Genomic DNA, 20,772 nt, shown 5'->3' on the forward strand with positions numbered 1-20,772 from the left:
TGAGATCTACACGGGTACCATTTATCAGACATCAAGTCATCAATATGTCAACTGTATCAGTTGAATGAATTATGGTACTAGGCACACATGCTACAGATAAAATGCAATCGAGGGCTCGGGGCACTCCAATACTTCTTTGATAGGGGGTGCCGTGAGGATTCTATAATGTAGACCTTTTATATAAGTAGTGTTCCTTTGATTATGGTACACTAGGACACATAAAACTATCCATCATGCATGTATTTTACAAATACGAAAATAATTACAACAGACGATAGGACAGGGATGTTTTTGACTATATATTCATTTAATTCCTGATGTAAACTTATTGACTTACATGTATCACATAATTATGTTTGTTTTTCCCCAACTATTATATGTTTGCAAGCTGGAAAATGGTACCTATTCCAGCGGCACGTCCTAACACCTTATAGTTAGGTAGTGCCCCTCCCCCTCAGAACCCGAAAAAATGCAAGATAAAACTTTGGACAATCATAGTAGTAATATTAACGTTACAATACTTATATAGGAAATCAATATTTATTACATGAGTTTTGAAAGTAAACAATTATCATAATGAGAACTAAAACAAACATAGGGGAGTTAATTAACAGAATAAAGGCCTTTGCATCTCCATAGTCCAGCGTTTTGTTGTTGTTGATTTTTTTTTGGTTTTTTGTTGTTTTGTTGTTGTTGTTTATTTTGTTGTTTGTTTGTTTGTTTGTTTGTTTGTTTGTTTTGTTTTTGTTTTTGGCAAGGGTGTGTCCCTCCAGACAATTGAAATCTGATATAATTACTAATTTACAGTAGAGTTCGTTTATAAGGAATCTCAATGGACTGTCTAAGTTATTTCGTTATATGCATCGTTCGTTATAACAGAAACTCATGTTTCAAAGATATGATTGTCTCCCTTTTTTTGTTTGAGTGCAATTGTCGCTCAAGACATAACAATATTGATGTATTTTGTTCTTGTTATATATATTATATTTGTTTATAATATGTATTTAAGATAAATAATTATCAATAAGAAATAAATATTTTTCTGTTGCAGTTGTAGTTGTTTTCGGAAACTCCGATAGTCCTTCTTATCTTAGTGTATTGGGTTCGGATACATTCATAATATTGATGTATTGGGTTGGTATATCAAAATATTAAGTTGGCCACTTGAAGAATTCATCGTTTAAATAGAAGTCAGCAATCATTCTTACGGGGTGACGGATCGTTAAAAACGATGCGGAACATAACAAAAAACTACATAAATGTCTAAATAAGATTAACATCACCGAATGATGGTTAAATTTACATTGAATATATCGGATAACCGATATCGTTCTTCAGCATAAAACTAACAAAGTTCAAGATCAAAACATATATTCTGAAGCTGAATCACGCTGTGGGAGATTGTACCTTTGTCAAAGGCAGACATGTTGTGGAGATCGTCCTGGGTATGTCCTGCAGATCGATACAAGATGGCGAGTTAGAGGGGGTCTGGCTTTCATGTGTAGTTACTCGACTGTAGGTACCATAGTCAGCCATATTTCAACTGATCCAGTCCATATATAACTGATAATGACTGTCAAAAGGACTGAGGTAAACTGATAAAGTTGGCACAGTCTTTTGTAGTAACTGTTTAAGTTAAAATCTGACCAAGTCATTTTTTCAACTGTCTAAACTATTTTGCGTTTAATCAGACATATCTTCACTGATTAAATGCATTTCGCGTTTAATCAGACGTTTTTGGGCTGACTAAACTCATTTTGCGTTTAATCAGACGTTTTTGGACTGACTAAACCCAATTTGCGTTTAATCAGACGTTTTTGAACTGACTAAACTCAGTTTGCGTTTAATCAGACATTGAATGCTTATTCGAACATACTTGTATATGAATGAATAAATTCATATTGCGTTCATTCGTTTCCTTTTTATACTTATTTATCTCATGTTACATGTTTTGTTGCTTACTTAACAATAGATCATGTATTTTCTTTCTGAATTTTGATTTTCTTATCATTACAATTAATCATTCAACTGTCCCTTTAACTCTCTTTCGATATCATAACATAACCTAATTTTAGAACAATATTAAGCTGTATCCACGCCGGTATATAATATAGCTAAATAGTAAACTTCCGGGAACCTCTCGCAAATACATGCACATGCATATAGACGATAGTCAGATCCATGCGAAGGCAGTTCGTCAAATCCCACCCTAGAAAATATTGAAATTCTCTGTAAATACCTGACCACCACCCCTCCCCACCTTTCTGTTTTTTAGACCCGCCATTGTACACACGTAAAGGGTAAAATTCATTATAATAGCATTTATTCAATATTGCTTTATTATATCAGCGATTCCTGTGGGATGACACTAATACATCATACTGTGTACTTATATGCTGGCTGTAAAGACCTGAAATTTACGATAATTCGAACATCTTAAAAATGGATATATATGTATCTTTAGAAAAAAAATCGAACTCTGAGCAAGCTAAGGCAAAAAAAAAAAAAAAAAAAAGAACCAGAATATACAAATTAAGATATGTACAATCTTTGAACTTCATGTACCTGTCAACTAATCACATCTGTTTCTTAGAAATATATAGCTACTATGTTACGTATCGTCTCATACACAATGAATTCTGTATAATACAGCTCTATCATCACAAATGTTATCATTGATAAATGTATATCTAATTTTGAAAACATATGCATTTTCCTAACACCTGTAACTTAAGTTTCGACTATTATAACATCAGATTACAGATTGTCATCATTTCAGAGATGCATTATCTAACTTTTAACTGTCACAGCTCTCCAATGTTACCAGGCAATTTAAGACTTGATTAAGATCAGAACACCGTTTGTTACAAACTATTTAATTCGACGTTTTCTGTTTTGCTTGTTTGTTTGTTTTTGTTTTTTTTTGTTTAGAGGGATAAAGAGAGAACACATTTTCGTGCTATTAATAACAATCTTTCATGTACTTGTATCGAAACATGCGCTTCTTAACATTGTACGCCAGTGAGATACGAAGAAATATATTTTTATATGTCCTACCGCTCAGAACTGCACGTAAAGATATCGGATACCAAAAGGGCTGTTTCTGAACTTGTTTATTTTTTAACCATGAACTTGTTTATTTTTTAACCATGAACTTGTTTATTTATTAACCAGTAAAACATTGGGGCGAATAATATTCAGGTTAGTTTGCCTTTATGCCGAAAAAAATTGATATTTTAGAACAATTAGAGACGAATTAAGCAATAATAGTCTGACCCCCATTTAAAAAAAAAAGTTTTTGATCGGAACCATCCATTTTCACATGAATAAAGTTTAGTATCTGCCCTTTACATGAAATATCGAATCACAACTTAAAATATTCATACTCCTCTGTATAGTTAATCTGTTTTATATCGTACGATTTCTTTATTTTCTGCCTCATTAAACACGCCGACATTAATGTGGAAATATAATACATGTAGATGTATAATTAAGTTTAAGCCATTGTATTGGTACAATACCATAGTGGCAGGTCCAGACCTTAGTCAGCTGGGGGTGCTGTCACATTTTTATGAACTAGTTTATTTTTTTAACCAGTTTAACATTGCATGGGGCGAATAATTCAGGTTAGTTTGCCTTTATGCCGAGCGGAGCGATGCAAATGAATGAGGGGGTGGGGGGGGGTAAATTTGTTGAAATTCAAGATTTCGTGCTAAAATATGTATTTTGTCAATAAAACGGGAGCGCGAACGTCCACCCAATAAGAATCATCAACTGCTTAATAAAAAGACAGTATTGAATGAATGGTGTGAATTAGAATATACAAATCAAGTGCTCGTCGTCGACTTTCTTCAAAACTCAAAACTACAAGTACTTGTATCGAAACATGCGCTTCAGTAGTCGTAAACATTTTAGGGGATGGGGTGACATATATTTCACCAGATAAAACACACTGGGTATTAATTTTTATTTTTAAGAGACGCGGGTGGGGGTTATAGCCCCCCTAAGCTCCCCAGTAAAATCCGCCATTGTACCATATACGTTTTTGTTAAATATGAATACTGATACTAATATCAACCAAAGGGCCAATCCAGACACATTTACATAAAGTCATTTTAGTGTTATTTTAAGCATGTGACTTCGCTCGTCTGCCTCGTTTTGCCATATAATAAAAGGAAGTGTTTACTAGAAAAAAGGATGGTATATTTGTACAAACTTTAATACTAAATATTTAGTTATATTCATATTTTTTTTTAAATTGAAATTTTTCTTAAGTTGCAACTTAAATCACAGCTACTTTCATGAGTGTCGCCATTAAAATGAACACATTTACCCATTCAAACACACAACATGTACATGTAAGACTTTTTTTCTTTCTGAAATCTCAGTCTTCGTTGGTATGGTACCTGGTCGTATTATTTCATAAAGATTTACACATCACGATAAGTAACCTGACTCTCTGTACACCAAATATCTTCCTTTTACATTCATCTTAATATTTAAATTTGGGGAAAATATATGAAGATTTATAACAATAATTATATTTCAAAATCTAGTATTTGACACCACATTACATATAACTTATTTCATATAAAGCTCCTTTATTATACAGTGGAGGGGACATAAACTGGTTGTAGTTCACTTTACAGAATAAAACAATATACACTTACGCAATATACGCAATGAGTGATTTTTGACACGTGTCATGATTTATTAAAATAATATAGATTTTCGAAGATCTAAATATCTAATCTTCAAATTTTACAGATACAATGTACTATCCCAACATTATTTGCTTTATTCCTGCAACATTTTAAGAATATCGAATAATCGCTTACGTCCTGGACGCACTCAGGGCTTTATTTTTTAGGCACATGTTACAGCAACCTTTAAATAAATCATTAGATCACAAATGCAGACTAAATATTATATAGATATTAGGATTTGTACGTAGTTACATGTATTTTGGTTGTTGTGTTCCTTGAAACAGGGGTACACTCGAAGATTTCCAATATTTAAACTAGTAGTACATTTGAAATGTAGAAGAAATTAGGTATAGAATATGGCCCTGATATTATATTAGTCATGCATAAATACCATGTAAATTTAAACAAATTACTAATTTCTATCCCCATAAGTCTGTTAATCTGAATGCATAGAAGTACTAATCATATTAAGCTTGTATTGTGCTATATCCTGACCATGCGAGTAGGTAATATATATTTGAATCACCTAGTCGGTTGGTCCATCCGTCTGTATGAAATTTCCTCACAAACATCTTGCGTTTCACTGGACAGATTAATTTCTCGTTTTGTATGCAGCAATATATACATAAAACATTAAAAGCGATCTTCGTTAGTGTCCAGTATTAACCTCGAGTTTAATGGACTCCCATTTTAACACACGGCATTATACACTTTTTTTTCACTAGAACATTAGGTACCACTTGTGTCCAGTATTAACCTCATTTTAATTTGACTCCTTTTGTTACTTACGGAATGATACAGACCTTTGTCACAAGAATCTTAGGTCCCACTTAATGGGTTGATTTGGGAATTGTTTGCCACGTTGGCATGCGGCATAATATTCGTGGGGCACATGCTGTTAGCGATTTTTGCTAATGTGCGAGTGGATGTACACAATCTTAGCACGACAACGTGTGTAACTTTAAATTAGTGTATATAGTCTCTTAACAGAGAAATCGAAGATTTAAAAAAAATATCTACTCAGTAGATTATACCGCCATTAAACCTACTGGACAGAAAATAGATTTTTACCAGTGTTGTATATTCGTACTAGTAATACTCAGGTATACATGTACCTTATAAGAAAAAACCAACTGCGATGAGGTCTTAGGCGTAGTCTTGAAAACTCGGGAATTATATAAGAGCCACATTTTTTGTCAAGGCTATTTATAGCCTGAACTTGACTTAGAGATCGTCGGCAAGTGGGATTCAACCGGATGTGGGATATTGGCACATGGAACCGCCTAAATATTCCGCGGTCTGTTTTGTTTACCCCCCCCCCCTTTTCCATCTTGCAAATTTACATTAGTATATCGCTCCACCGCCGATCAATATGTGATGCTTTATTTTTCGTAAGAGATGGAAGTATTATGACATCAAAGCTGTTGTAATATTTGTTGAATTGCAATTTTTCTATGATTGTGTGCTTATTTTAAACAATTTGAATATTGTCTTCGCGAGCAGGACTATTTTTTTTTCTAATTGACCTGACGCAGGTCAAACACGGTACCTTCAATAACCGAAACAATATGGTGTAGGAAGGACAAGTGACTAATTTCAAAGTACTGACGCCATATTGATTATTACAGACTTACGTTAGGTATCTAGAAAGTGATGAAATAATATTAAAAAAACTTATTTGCAGTGAGCAATTATACCAGCCAAAACGCGTTTTATTGAGATTTCCGGATTTTCAATCACATTTTCGGTTAACACCGAGGCTTTTGGTTATTCGAGCAACCCGGTCAAACATTCACAAGAAGATGTCGGAAGTTTTTAATGACGGATTTTTTGGATCTGCAATGTACACTCTTAGACTTGTTAGTATATTGTTAATGTCTACCATTACAAGATGGGTCCTGTAGGTTTGAAAGTGTAAATTTGTTGTCAATCTTACCAAGGAGTTTAATATAGACTACTATCATGACTATAAAAATCAACTGAGAATGTCGGGAGTTCTAATAACGGATTTTCGGAGCTGCAATGTACGCTTTTTGGGATGTACAAAAAGGGTAAGTATAGTTTTAATGTTTACAGTGAGGATGCAGGGGGCATCCCTCCTTTTTATGGGTAAATTATAATTTTCATGTGTAAAATTGACAAAAATGGCAAACAATGTCCTAGCACCCCCTTTTTCTGCGGAACCCAAGCTGCCAACCCTCATTTTCAAAGTGTGTGGATTCGCCAGTGCCAGATCCTGAAGGTTTGAAAGTGTTCTATGTATATTGTTTATAAATTACAGGTATTTTTGTGAACAATTTTGATGAAAAATATTTTTACGTATGCTAAAAGTTTTCAAATTGTTCTATATTTTATACATATTGTACTGTTAAATACAAGTAAATCCTATATATATCATGTGTGTTTGATTTGATCCCAGGAATTTAGAATGCAAGCAATGTGTACATGTACATGAATAAAAATACAAATGTACATGTAGCAAACAATATGAAGTATTTATACTAAAAAATAAACATTCGAATCATAGCATTGTTAAATTAATATGATTTAAAGCAGAAACATGAACAAAATGTCTGTTTCAAAGGTAAGAATGAAAGGCAATATGATTAAAATTAGATCTTAATTGCTCCCCCTTTTTTCTATGTCATGTGACAAAGAAAAAAGGGGGAGAAATTAAAATCTAATCTGAATTAGATTGGGATGAAATGAGGCTATGTGGCATATTTATCACATTCAGTAGTTGATCTTGATCTATCAAAAAGAGGGATATCTAGTAGATATTAGGTATTCATATGTAGCCAAACAAACTTTAAGAGCATAAAGAGTCCACACTTATCACATTCCTGCTGAAAATTTTCCAAAATATGTTAAAAATGATTTTATTACATTTTGATTGTCCCATTCTCAAATTTTCAATCATTATCATTTCGGCTGACCTGTGATTTAGATACCCTATATCGCATTCCTAGGCTAGACCTATATCGCATACTGTATATCACACCACTAGCCCTATATAACATATCCTATATCGCATATCCTATATCACCCCCCTAGACTTATATCGCATACCCTAAATCACAAGCCTAGACCTATTTTGGGTACCCCTAGACATATATTGCATGCTGTACAAATGTATATCACACCCCTAAACCTAGATGGCATACTGTATATCACATCCTTAGACCTACATGTATATCGCATACACTATATCACATCGCTGGACTATATCGCACCCTTAGTTATAGATGATGATATGCGCATCATATACTGCATATCACTCCCCTAGACCTACATATATATGGCATACCATATATCACACCCTTAGACCTATATTACATATCTTATATCACATCTCTAGACCTACATTGCATACCCTGTATCACACCCCTAGACCTATGTATATTGCATACCTTATATATATCACATCCTACGCAGAACACACTTGAAGTATAATTAAAATATATGTTTTAATGAACATGACATGCCAAAATCTGTATCTGATGTGGTATCAATCCTCGACCTGTACCACCCCGCGACCAATAGCCGTAAGTGGGTTGACCTAGGAGTCTTGTGTTGATACTGCATGTGATACATATTTTGGCATGTAATATTCAGTATGGAATGTGCATGTGTATTATATCTATATACATGTAAGTCATAATTGATTATCAAAATGGTTCTTTTTTAGTGCATTGTCTAGACATACATTTAGAATGCAGATCTTAAAGTTAGATGCAGGATTTTCATGACACATGTCCATGAAAGTGGATTGAAAATATGATGGATATCAAGGCATCTAAAGGTAGACCTTTCCTAAGAGCTGATTTTCAGGGACATTCATACATGTACAATGTATTAGGTAAGTGAAAGTATACATAAGTTTGTTCATATACTTCCAATGTACACAATAATTTAAAATTTTCAGAACTGGTGATACTGTAAACATTGCTAGTATAGAACAGTTGTCATATGTCTTAAGCAAATTTGCAGTTTGCATTTGTATGTCTGTGAACAGAAAATTTATACTGAAAACTACAAAAATACATGTGCATGTACTTTAACAATGGTTACTGGCATATGCAGCACAGTATTAATTAAAGATTTCATACATGAAATTATGATATTTGTAATTTAATAATACATGTATCAAATTTGTTATATACCTTACAGTGTGACATTAATTGCTCATAAATAAATCAACATACAGGGATGGATCCAGATATTTTGAAATGGGGAGGGGGGGTCCAGACATCATTATAAATTATCATGTAACTAGAAACCATACTTGAGAGAAGCCCTAAAGCAATATCATTAGTAAACTTTCCAGTTTCTGTATTTGGAAGTTTTGTCTAGTACATGAAATTACTTTTTATTGTTTAAAACTCACCACTTCAAACCATTTTAATGATATTCCTGGTTGGTGTCATCCCAGTTGTCCCATATTTATAATTACAGGTAAAAATGTGTGGGACAAGTGGGAATTGTGTACATGTTAATTAGTTGTTTTCACACCCTTATTACAATAGGTAATTATGTATAGTCTTTTTCTGAATATTATCTAATTGTATTATGTAGTATCTATAGATAAATTGTTCCTGAAGTATATTTATGGCTATAAAATATGTAACTTATTATAAAATAAAATAGATCTTTTCCTATCCTTTGTACTGATGCCTGGTAACATAGGGAGATATTCCATGTGGATAGTTTGAATGCATTTTGAACTATGCTTTTTGATGATGCTTTTTCCATATTAATATTTTTCTCCTTGGGTGATAATAGAAACAACAATAATTTTTTTCTAATATTTATTAATTGCTTTATGATATATTTCAATATTTATGAAAATAACAAGATTCACAAAAATTAACAGAGAATGATAATAATGCACTATTACAGTATAAAACAAACAGTAAAATGTTCATACACTTCTACCCAAGGTGAATAAGCTGAGATGCTGCATCAGCATAATTGATAACTGTGATTTCCCCGTTGCGTAGTCTTTGTTTGAGTAGTTGCAGTCTGTTGTCAATATTTCTGTATTTGCCGCGCTTTCTTGTTGGTAGTCCCTCTGCTCTAATTTGGATGATATTTACTTCATTGGTTGACTGGATCTGCTTGCGATGAGTAATGAATGTGTAGATGGAGTAAGCAAATGGTTAAGAATTTTTGATATAAAAGACGTGTTTTTTATGCCAAACATTTATAATTTTATTTTTGGTTATTTACAAGAAAACAAATTGAAGATGTTTCGATGGAAACTTCTACAATTCATAATTCCTAACAGAAAACTATTATGTAAGTGGAAAATAACTCAAAATATTCAGTGCAATTTCTGTAATGAAGACGAAGATTATCTTCACTACTTTATATCCTGTTCGTGCTTAGATAATTTTTGGACAAAAATACAAGAAATTCTTCGTGTATGTAACATGAATTTTGAGATTACTTTAAAACATCTTGTTTTGGGATATAAAATATTTGATGAAACATATTTTTGGTTAAATCTCTTATTAACTATAATAGGTTTTCCTATTTATAAAGCATACTATGTATCTGAACATAGAACCAAACATGTTAATACTTTTGATATCTTTGTTAAAGAATTGAAGACTACAATTAACTCAGTTAATAGTAATTCAAAATTAATATTCATCAAAAATTATGTATCAAACAACTATTAGAAGTGATATTGTATGTTAAGTTGAATGTATTTATGTATTAGTAAATTTATGTTTGAAATATTTTATTTTGACACTTTTTACTACCCTGGGTAACTAGTGATCATGAACAGGGAGCGTCAGAAGGTGCTTGGACTTCTGACGTAAACTGTAACAAGCTTTATTGATAATAAAGAATATTATTTGTTGTTAAAAAAAAAAATGAATGTGTAGATGTTCGGATGTGCCTCCTGTATTTGTTTCTTAATCTTGGAATGCCATCCCTCTAAGTGGTTGGTTGTTCTGGATTCATCATGGTCAAAGTGGTTCCAGATTTGCTGATCAGACTCTACCCACTGCGTTGTTACATAGTCTTTAAATGGTATTGTGTTGATGTTAATATCGGCATTTTCCAAGTCAGTCAAAGCATTAAACCACACATCTACACTTTGCAGAGGAACTAAGGGTAGCACTGCTGCTCTGCGTACCAGTGTCTTGATGACTTCATTTTCTTTGTACTGTGTTTGTAGTCCTGATTGCTGTGTCTTCCTCCAAATACACTGCGTGAAATGAGAAAAAAAAATACCCTCGAATTGCAATGTTAGGAAAGACAGTCTTTGCTGCATTGATTGTCGCAGTCTCGAAGTCCAGAACAAAAGTTGAAGGCTGAAGTTTAAGTTGCTGGTTTGTGCAGTTGGTATGTACAATACTAAAAAACCTTCTGTAAACGTCTTCACAATTGCCAGGGAGTAGACCATAAACAAGAGGATACATCTGACCATTTACTTTGCCATGAACTGTGTAGAGTTGAGTAAATACAGAAGGGCAGGTGAAGAATGTACCATCTATGTGATTGTGTTGAATGTTGTAACCTACTGGTATGTTGTTTAAGGTTCTTATAGTAGCTGGGCATGTTCTGACAGCACACCGCCAGTAAACCCTTTCTTCACGACGATTCTTTACCTGGAAACGGTAATTGTTGTGAACAAGACTTTGTCCACCTCTACTGTTCTCTATGAATTCTATGTTTAGCTGTGTATTAGCCATTTTGACTTTGATTCAAGTTGACATTTTTACTTTCTATATATACCTCTTTTGAGATGTGTTCACATTGATTTCAACAAGCTGAAGTGGCATGTTGCTCATAAGCAAGCCCACTTAGAAAGAAATTGATTAGCCAATTAATGTGGTCAGTTATTAAAAGTTATTATATGACTGCTGGTTTAATTAGTTAAAATAATTAACTTCACTTATTATTTTTATTATTATTATTTTTTTTTAATTCCAATCAAAAATATGTATCTACATGTATATGACTAGATGGTGATAGTGGAGTACTAGAAAAAGACTATAACTTTGTCAAAACACTAATTAATTATTTGTTGTTATAAGAATGTTGGACAACTGGGAATATAGTTTTTTTTTCAAATGTGGGACAAATGGGAATAAACCTCCTGGTTATGAGGGGATGTTGTTTTAACAATGACCACCTGTCAGTCAGGTGAAAAGTCACCTATTCTACTCTTACTTTCACCTGTTATTAACAGTTATTGAAACAAAGATGTGCTCATGAAGTACACTGTACTATATTTTTGTAAAATTTGTTATGTTTTATCAAAGATAAATTTGAATTATTTTAGAGAAAGATGTGTTTTTTTTTAATTAAGACAGCTGATAGAGATATTTTAAGAATAACATTTCAGAGCACTAAAATATAATATATATTTATTGTATTAACTTTTTATAATGTAGGACAGAAATACTGTTTGCTAAATTTCATTCAACCAGTACTGACTAGGTGGCTTAAAAACCAGTAAAAACCTGGGACAATGATAACCACCCAACCTCTATTTTTGCACACAATTATATGTACATGTAAGAATATTTCTCATCAAGAGGAGCTTTATGTACTTCCATATGATGTGGCCAAAATACATGTATATTTTCATGCATTTACATATTGTAACATTTTGCAATTAGCAAAGGCACTGTTATCATTTTTTCCTTGATTTCTTTTCAGTGGTAATTCCTTTTAAAGTTTCACTAGATGTAGCGAGAAGAAAGCGAAAGCAAAATTGACTATTTTTGTGCTGGGACACTATTTAGGCATGAAACATAGTTCATGATTCTCAAGTGCTGGTACATGTCAACATCTCTTTATAAAAACTACAAATATGAAGTCTGATTTCGTAACACTTATTTGTTGGCAAAACATAAGGGTTACTTGTATTTTAATGTAATACATATCGGTGAAACAATCATGCAGAAAAAAATGAAAGAAATGCACCGGTATAAAACACTCTGCTTACGCAATAATGATTCATCATAAAAAGTGGTACACATGGGGTACGGGTTCACTAGTAACATTTTTGTTTTGGAATGTAGAAAAGATGGATTTATATTCAAAGTGCATTTGTTATAAAGAAAGACATAATATTTCTTGTATTCACTACATCTCTTTATCCTTGACTTTCCATCTTGATTGGAATCTTAAATTGCTAAAATATATGAGGTACAAACAAAAGATTTTATTAGTTTAAAGATCTTTAAACTGCATAGTAATTTTGATAACAAGAGTTTGTATCCTTGTTTGAATTGAAAAATTCCTAGAGAAAGGTAATTATTTATTGTAAAAAAAGTGTATAGTTTTGACATTTTCAACTCAGGGCCTAATCTAGACAACAATGACAAGGACAAGCTTTAATAAATTCTGTTTGAAAACTAACAATATTGACATATTTGTTCATTTAATCTATTATAAATCACTGTCAAAGAGAGCACATTTAAGGAGATGTTTTTTGCTCATTTCTCCCGTTAGATTAGGTCCTTGATCAACCTAGCTCACCCAGTCCACAGGATTCACTTCCACTTCATGCATCTCCAACCCGAAATTTCAAAGTGAGGATTTTTTCTTACTTGGAAATTCCATCTTATATTGATAGTCAGTGATTCACAGTGGAGATAATATTTTTGAGGAAATGCTGGTTTAGGTGTAAAGTGTCAAGAAATTTGAGGACATAAACGTACAAAGCCAGAAATATCAAAAACAATAAAATAAAAAGAAGATCCATAAATACATTAATAAACAAGCTGTATTGATATTCATTTCATGAAAACAGATAGTTCTCTCTAAAATGACTAAGTTTTTGATTGGTTTATTTAGCTTGCAATTTGGTTACATGAATATTTGTTAGGTCTTCCTTGACTCGGTGCCTCAGCACTTTGATTCTTATACGGTAGCGTCCGTATGCATGAATGAAACGAAAACATCTAAATTGAAAAGATTGTAATGAGCTATTCATTCAATACACTGCAGGGTATCATATTAAACGAACGGTAAGTTATTATATCTGTAGGTCGTGCAGGTACATGTAATAAATTAAGGTACCGCCTCAGGTGTCAAGATTACGTAATTGGGTACTCCTTTGATCTTTACTTGTGCAGCTGGACTCAAAGAACTATGAATTTATCCGATCGTAGACTGTCCGGGCCTTAAATTGCACATTACAATTTTAAGTTTCAAATTTGAAAAACAGATTAATCCAAAATGACATAAAGATACTAACACCCAGGTAAGATGAAAAAAACATTCACCTATAAAGCGAATTGTTATTTCATTTTGTCATTTAAAATTTGTGACTAACAATTTGTTTGTAAATTACTGCTTGATTTTGTCTTTCAATGTACAATTTACGCGTATTTCATTGAGGAGGTTCAATATTTTTAGCGGAATATGTTCTGCAAGTCAGTCTAGGCCAAACGTGATTACATGGTATTTGTTAGGCAGAACAATTGTTATAGTATGAACGCTGACATGGATCGCCACTCATAGACATACTTATATGAGTTTGCAATCATTTTTACATATAAAATTACACCATATAGAGCAAAAATACAGAGGATATCAAGATTAAGCAAGCACTCGGGATTGAACATATTAATGTTCAATAAATTATCCCCCGATTAAGTGTATTTCTCCAATAAATGTCAAATAGTCGTGGAAATAATGTATTCTTAACAGGGAAGACATTTCTTCTGATGCTTTTAAAAGAGCATACATGTATCGTGGAAACGGACACAAAAGACTAACTTTTAGTATAGAGGAAGTCTCATTTTAATCTTACAAGCTGTTAAATACTGCATGCATTCACATACTCTCACTCCGGCGTCCCGTTCATTAACGGTGAAAAATAATGAGTTACCGGTAATCTAATAATTTAGTGCGGCCTGTAACCATGTAATATGAAACAATGCTATTTAAAGGATTTAAGTGCCGTCAATGGTATACCGGTCAATGACATGACAACTGCACGATCGGTTGCATGATCGGAGGCATCGTTTATATTGATGAGATTTGTTTTGAATTCATATAGGTCTACATCGTACATGTATCATACATTGTACATGTGTGTGTAGAAACACCTACATGTTTGTAGAGAGGCGCTAATGGTGGACTGGATCATTACAGCTGACTATTCTCCGTTTTGATCAAATCTTTTTTTGGTGCAATTGTTTTTGGCAGGACCTACATGTACAATGTACTAGGGCCAACATATATTCTTACATATACTTCACCTATGCATGGGGGTAACTAAAATTCAATGGATATGTACAGATGTGCGGCCCATATCGGGCTTCTTTTTATTTCTATGATAAGTGATATATGAAAAGGGTAGGCATTTTAGTTGCAGTATATGTGATAGCCGAGGGGTCTTTAGATACAATGTTCTGACCAGCATCCTCAGTTTTTCATTGTCAAAATATATAAATGGGGCAGGTAAAATTTTTTGGGGCCGCACACACGTACCCTTTTACCTGTTTAGTTACATCCCCGTGCTCCTATGGCGCTCTTATAGAACTGAACTTGAACTTACAAACCTTTGTGTGTCCCAACAACGACCTACCGTTCTTGAAATGACGACTACCAGTTGTACTAGAACCACGATTAATAGTATGGGTGCATATGCTTAATACTGCATGTCGAAGAGGCTCGTAATTACTATCTTACCTTCTTGAAAGATTCTGCCAACCCTGCCCCTTACGCTAACAGAAATCTGCTTGATTATTTAAACTATTGCAGGAAATTTTTTGCGCTGTCCCCTTGTAGGCTAGTCAACGAGTTCTCCTTTTGAGGTTTAAAAATACATCTTTCTTGGTACTCTTGTCTTAGTAATTTTAATCAATATGTTTCATTTTATCGACTTGTGCAATATTAATATACCAAGTTTCCATGCATGTTAGCTTGAGCGTTTGAGGATAACGTTATTAATTAGCTTTCCCATGTCTTCAAACAAAGATTAAAACACACCCCGTTCTCATGACCAAATTTTCACATGAGCATGAATGTAAATTTAAACACGGATGCAAAATCGTCCATTTTATTCAACTGTGTAAATGGTCACAGTGCAAAATTCACTTTCGCTAATGTGTAAATACATTTGGGTGAATAATTTCCTAATTTTTTTTTATCGTTACGTGTACGGATATCAAAATACCCCCTCCCCCCGCCCCCGTTTTCGACAAGTAAAGATAGAATTCTGCGCGAACTAAAACAAGCAAAATGATACCATTTGACCATATTGGTATTCAAAACTTGCAAATAAGTTATATAAAGTGCCAGCACTGGTATAGAAATCTGATTTTGATGACGTTGAATAACTGAATTACATGACCAATCGTTATTGTTTATGCAATTATCTTCTTTTTATGTTCTCGAGTTAAGTACTTTTTTCTTTTAATCTAGAACCAATTTTTCAAATATATTTATGTTTTCTTTGTAATAACAGATAGTCTTTGAAGTATGGTACCGGGCCATCGTAGCGGATGGCAGTCCAAGCCGAGCAAGAGAAAAAACCGGGAAATTTCCCCCAGCCTTGCGAAGCTACCACTGAGTAGATTGAGCGACTCGATCGTGTTGGTGCTACCATAAAAAATTCTCCCCTTTTTGCATGATACATTTGAGTGATTTCTGAATATCCATATAAACTTAAAAAAAAAATTCTGTTACAATTTTAAAGGTACCAAACATATGTCCAGTTTTTATTTGAAGTATTTATTTCTAATTTAATATTATTATGCATAAAGAATTCTAAAGTTCCTCTATTGATGATAATGGTAACATAATATTATTATAAATCAAATACACATTTTAATTTAGTAATGGTGGTCATGTTCCCTCTGTACACCAGAGGTCTGAGAGAGCGCATTCATGCACAGGTGTCTGCTACGGTTGATACATGTAAATGCTGTTATTATTCTCACGAACAATTCAAACTCATGAAGAATAAAGACTTAAAATTGTAGCGAATGAAGGGCAGATCTGAAATGGTTGGGGTCTGTTTCAGAAATTTCCTCGGCTATCATTGCTCATACTTGATAATTTTTGAAGAAAATAAAACAGGGAACTGAGCAGAACATAAAGTCAGATCAATGTCCCTAAAAATAAATAAAAATCTCCGAACCCAAACCTACACTGCTAATCACTGCATGCATCAATTACGTGTACCAGTATACGTCGAAGCCTCGTGGTCACGGCCCATGATGTGACATGACACCCTTCTGTATAATACGGGGCGCCGAATGGGACTTGATCTTTTTGTAATCAATATCAAAATTCAAGTCTGTGTCACAAAGTGTCAATTCTGTGTCAGAAAATTTAATTCTTTTTAACAAAATTCAATTTTGTGAGACGAAAGTCAATTCTGTGTCACAAAATTCAATTCTGTGAGACAAAATTCAATTTTGTGTCTCAAAAGTCAATTTTGTATGCAAATTAGTTTACAGAATCCTTTGGATATGCAAATGAATTCAAAATGTGCAGCATCATGTACACGTATATTACATACTTAAAGCATTCACTGCAATACAGTGGATAAGGTACGAATGAGCACGGTTATAATAAAGCACATAAGAGAAAGAAATATCGGATATCGTTATCGTATTACCCACTCTGTCACTTAATCTTGAATCTGAAGATAGATCATTTGAGCACTTGTAAACAAAGGGGGAAACGAAAGTTAGACACGCACTATGTCGGTTTTTCATCTCGCCCGACCTGTTCCACTCAACCGAATTTCTTGTGTTATACATCAATAGAATCGGAGTGAATTAAGGACTCTATCTGTATCTGGCAAAAATCGTGAGGGATAGTGCAACAAAATAATTTCTAGCCGACTTTGACAGATGAACAAATTTCACCGCACAACATATTTCTAATATGATTTTCTTGGCTAATCTGACGCTTGATTTTCCAAAAAAAATGAGACAAATACATTAATACAAATTATCTTGTCAAATTTAAAAAAAAATTGTTGCGATTAACAAGTCAGGCAAAAGCATTTATAGTTAAGTTGAAAGATGTCAGGAAATGATCCCGTGATTCACCAGGGAAAATCCCAATAAATCGAAAGTAGAAAAATTTTAAAACCTGCTTTGTCGAACAAATCTCATAGAAAACGTTTAATAGCAATTTAAGTAATTTCAAAACAGATTTACTGTAGAATACAACTTATTTTTTTTAATTCCAGTTAAAACGACTTTAACCGTCCTGCGTTGCTCGAAGTAATGGGAAACCTGTTTCTAATACTATACCCACTGTCTGAGAAACCATCTTACAAAATCGTTATGAGATAATTCATTTGCATATCTAAATGATTCTGTAGACTAATTTGCATACAAAATAGACTTTTGTGACAAAATTCAATTTTGTCACACAAAATAGACTTTTGTCTCACCAGATTGATTTTTGTGACACAAAATTGAAAATGTGTAGTATGTTATAAATTTTGTTAATTAGAATTCATTTTTGTTGAACAAAATTCACTTTTGTGTATACCCAATTGAATTTTGAGTACAAAACCACGATAGTCCCATTCGGCGTTCCGTATGTAATGGAAACAACAATATTACAATACAATAAACAGGATTTAGTTGACACACACGTTGTTTAATTGTATACCAAACAGCTTAGACTATTAATTATCGACCGAGTGCATATAAAAGGTTCAGGATACATAAGTCGTTCTTCCTGATATATGATAGCGTCTATGAGAAGAAATTAACATTTTCTAACGGAAAAAGTATCTAATATATAGTCTGTACAATAAGAAACTTACAAACATGCCTTAACTTGTACATACACTTATAATATGCCTTGTTATTATAACTTTAAATCCACCGGGACGGGCCTGTGTTTTTCATAGATATGATCGAACACGGATGTGATCGCAGGATGAAGCTGCAAAAATGTGGTAATTGGTCTTTTCAAGGAGAAAGCTAAAACTGTCACCAAATAACAGAATATTGACAAAAAAGAAGCTAAAACTTTCCATGAAGAGAATCGAAAATATGGTAAGTAACTTTACTGCTTAGAAATGTAAGCATGACATCGCTCTACACCTAAATTATACTATATCTGTCAAATACTTTAACTATGCTAAATGAACGTATCTACACTTGACCGCTAAGAATTTGCATGTACATCCATTTTTTAACGAAACGACAAAGTAATTCGTCGGGTAACTGTTTATTTTGATATACGGAATGGTCCGTGTTCGCATTTTTAAACGTTATTTTACTTACTAAACAGCCTTCCATACGGTTTTTTTCAAACTTTGCTTCTAAATTTCAAACTGTATATCCTTTTATTAAATATGCACTGTCTGCGTTTGCTTTTCATATATGTATTTACTTATTAGCCGGAACTTGCATCGAAATCGAATCGACGACGGTCACTATTATTGGTTCTAAGTAGTAAAGTACATACAAAAAGGTCGATTGTGACATTTAACCAGACTCTTGCAAAATGATTTGTGGCAAGTAGGTATCAAATTTCAAACTGCGGACTACAAGATACACTGCCGTAGATGGCGAAATAAATAAAACTAGAGGTGGATCGGAAATTTTATAAAGGGAAAGTTTAAAGCTAGGAAATCTAAAGAAAGGATTCCATGCTATTAAAAGATCATTTTTTTTGCCTCCGATTTTACAAAAAACCAACACAATTGTTCAACAGAGGGAGGAGGGCATTTATTTTGGAAAAAAGCTAACACGAAAAAAAAAAAAAAACGTCGAAAAGGTTAAATCACTGAGATTAGACAAAAAATACATTCGAATAAAACATAATATATGATTATACGCAAAATAAGTTTTTACAATCCAAACATGTCTGATTAAATGCGGAATACGTTTGGTCAGTCTTAAAATGTCTGAATAAACGCAAAATGAGTCTACTAAGTCCAAAAACGCAAAATAAGTTTAATCAGACCAAAAACGTCTGATTAAACACAAATTGAGTTTAGTCACTAGAAAACATCTGACTAAACCCAAAATACGTTAAATCAGTCCAAATGTGTCTGATTCAACGTAAAATAAGTTTATACAGTCGAAAAGTGACTTACTCGGTCAAATTGTAACTTAGCCAGTTGATACAAAAGACTGTGCCAACTTTATCAGTCCAAATTAGTCCTTTCGTTAGTCATTATCAGTCATTCAGTCATATATACTATATCAGTTAAAATACGACTGACTGTGGTACGGACAGTGGTTTTTTTGTACAGTAGTGGTACTGCGATGACCAGTAATGCGCCTGTTGAAAGGTTGTTCTGTTTCGCCAACGTACTGCATATCACATCGGCACTGGAGAAGGCATATGGTGTTTTCGGTTTGCAAGTCACGTTGCAAAAATTGGCGAATTCCTTACCAGTGCAGTAGCTTTTAAACGTTTGAGTGTGCAGTATCTGGGTACAGGTCTTACATCTCCACATGGTTGACAGTAGCCCGTTGTATTTTGTTTGGGCTGAGATGAAATCTCTGTCCTACTAGGGCATTTCTTAGACACCTAGGTCTACGGAATGCCAGAACCGGTGCCCCAGGAAAGAGTTTGGAGAGCTTAGGATGTTTTTTGAATGGCTTTCCAATTAGAATGAATTAGCTGCGAGAGTTTCCCAATTCTGGATGGTAAATTAGCACAAAAGGAACCCTTTTGTTCTTTTTCTTTGGTTTTTACTCGAGGAGATCATTACGGCTGATGTTTTAAGTACGTTCAAATCCCCGATCTACGTCTGTTGATTTGTATCTACGCGATAACAAATGACCACGGAGTTCATCTAGACGTTTATTAGTGGTATCGTCAGATGAGCAAATGCGCCGAATTCGATGTGCCTGGCTGGCTGTATGGTATACTTTTAGTGCAATGTTTTGGATGACAACTATTGGGAGACAAGTATTGATGACTATCAGTTGGTTTGCTGTGAAGATCCATTGGCATTTCACCGTCTCTTACAAACGTAGTAGTATCGAAAAGTGTGATTTGCTGTCAGAAATTTCACGGGTGAATTTGATTGATGGATGAGCGTTGTTGGCATGTGTGATAAAATTGTCTAAATTTTGTTTAGACTCATTCAATT

General features: G+C 33.5%; 1 protein-coding gene and 1 long non-coding RNA gene across 4 annotated transcripts in view; both read left to right on the forward strand.

Moving 5' to 3' along the window:
* Positions 1–6,305: 6,305 nt before the first annotated feature.
* LOC148621524 (uncharacterized) lies at positions 6,306–12,545 on the forward strand. Its single transcript, XR_015920853.1, has 3 exons — positions 6,306–6,757; positions 8,395–8,565; positions 12,387–12,545. It is a non-coding gene; the product is annotated as an uncharacterized LOC148621524 (long non-coding RNA).
* A 5,950-nt stretch (positions 12,546–18,495) lies between these two features.
* LOC148621525 (transient receptor potential cation channel subfamily M member-like 2) overlaps positions 18,496–20,772 on the forward strand; it is a 33,890-nt gene continuing 31,613 nt past the window's right edge. For 2 of the 3 annotated variants that reach the window (XM_088576015.1, XM_088576014.1), the window contains exon 1: positions 18,496–18,715. The gene's annotated coding sequence lies outside the window, so the exon portion shown is untranslated. The remainder of the gene's footprint in view (positions 18,716–20,772) is intronic. The other variant, XM_088576013.1, reaches the window with a different exon arrangement.

Source organism: Perna viridis, chromosome 3 (genome assembly GCF_037379345.1).
Source record: "Perna viridis isolate PV_CMFRI_1.1 ecotype Kerala chromosome 3, ASM3737934v1, whole genome shotgun sequence".
Classification (NCBI taxonomy): Eukaryota; Metazoa; Mollusca; class Bivalvia; order Mytilida; family Mytilidae; genus Perna; species Perna viridis.